Raw genomic sequence first — 1,920 nt, 5'->3', positions numbered from 1 at the left:
GCGGGGAACAGGGGATTAAAGAGGTAGCCAAGGTACAGGGGGATCTGGGGGGCTGGCACCCCAGGGCAGGTGGAGGTAGGAGGGGAGATAGTCAAGGGGGTTCTGGGGGTGACTGGCCCCTTGGAGCAGTCTTGGGGGGTGTCTGGGGTTTGGGGCCAGTGGAGACCTGAAGGCATTTAAGTGGGGGAGGTATCTGAGGGGGATGAGGCTGTGGGGTAGGAGTAGGGGGGGACACTGATCCCCATAGAACTGGGATGAGGAGAGCCATGGGGGCATGAAGGACTGGGGCCTTGGACAAGAACTGGGGGGCAACAGGGAGGCTGGGGGTAGCTGGGAGGGGGTGTGTGTCATTATGTTGGCTCTGAGTGTCTTTGGCTGCGTGGTGAATGAGTGTGTGTTGGGGATGCCGGGGGTTGGGGGGGTTACCTGCTGCCTCTAAGTTCTGGGGGACCCTGGGGTGAACAGGTTGAAAAGGGGCCTGCCACCCCAAATCTATTCTGGAAATGGGCGTTTAACCCTCCCCTCCCTGCCAGCGGCTGCTTGGAGCCAATCAAGGGAGCCTGGTGCGTTCGCAGGCAGGCGATGTCCAGGTCTTTGATTGGAGCAAAGATCCGACAGACCAGGTCAAAGCCAGTTGACCCACCACAAAGCGGGTTGTTTCTGGGCTAAGGGGGAAGGGAACTGACCATGAAATGTACTTGTAACTTCCCTGCCTCGGAGGGTGGTGAAAGCCTCGTCCCGCAACCCCCTGGGAGGTAGATCAGGATCATCCCCCTTTGTCAGACGGGGAAACTGAGTCACGGATCGGCAAGGGACTTGGGAGGCCATCAGGGCTAGAATCCCGGAGTTCTGACTCCCGGTCTGCCCCGCTCCAATCCATTAGCCCTCGCTCCCCTCCCAGAGCTGGGGAGAGAACCCAGGAATCCGGGATCCCAGCCCCCACTGCTCTAATCACCAGCCCCCACTCCCCTCCCAGAGCCGAGGAGAGAACCCAGGAGTCCTGGCTCCCAGACCCCCCTGTTCTAACCCACTAGCTCCCAGTCCCAGAGCCAGGGAGAGAACCCAGGAGTCCTGGCTCCCAGCCCCGCACTCTAACCCACCAGCCCCCACTCCCTTCCCAGAGCCAGGGATGGAACCCAGGAGTCCTGGCTCCCAGCCCCCCCGCCCCCAACCACTAGCCCCTCTGTCCCTGCAGGTAAACACGTAGAAATGAAGTGTACCAACCCCCTCGTCTCTGTCAAATTCTGCCAGGTTTAAAGGGGCAAGAAGACCCGGGTGGAAGATCCCGGCGGGGATCAGAGCGAAAGGAACCTTTGAAAGGATCTGGACTCCAGGGCATCTGGATCCAGCTCATTTGCCTCCCTTTGGGATCTTGGGAAAACGGCTTTGCTGCGCCTCAGTTTCCCCATCTTGAAACTGGGGATAAATGCTCCCCGTCGGTTAGATCGGAAGTTCCTCGGGGCAGGGACTGGCGAAGGACCCCTGATCTCGGGCGGGGGAAGCTGAGTGTGGCGCCGGGAATACTGGAGGGGCCCCCAGATCTTAGTCAGGGTGGCCCCGATCTCAGTGGTTAGCGTTTTGGCCTAGGACCGACGAGGCTGAATTTCAAGCCTTTAGGGAAACCGAGGCCTAGAGAGTCTGTCTGTGAAATAGGCAACCTACCTCAGATCGGGAGGCCCTCAGACCCCAGGGTGATGGGCTCCGGTCAGTTTCTTGTGGATTTATGGGACAGCGGAATAACCCCTAGTGTGTTTCGGCGGTAGATGTCAAGGCGCTTTCCAAAGGCGGGCGGGATTGTTAGGGATGGGGAAACTGAGACACGGAGCGGGGACAGACCCAAGATCACCCAGCGTGCTGAGAACAGAACCCAGGCATCCTGTCACCCCCCCCCCCCCCCCCCCCCGGCCACGCTGTCTCTTA

This window comes from Terrapene carolina, unplaced genomic scaffold (genome assembly GCF_002925995.2).
Source record: "Terrapene carolina triunguis isolate 2854851 unplaced genomic scaffold, T_m_triunguis-2.0 Scaffold751, whole genome shotgun sequence".
In the NCBI taxonomy this organism is placed as follows: Eukaryota; Metazoa; Chordata; order Testudines; family Emydidae; genus Terrapene; species Terrapene triunguis.
The sequence above is the reverse complement of the archived record's forward strand: the minus strand, read 5'-3'. Positions refer to the sequence as shown.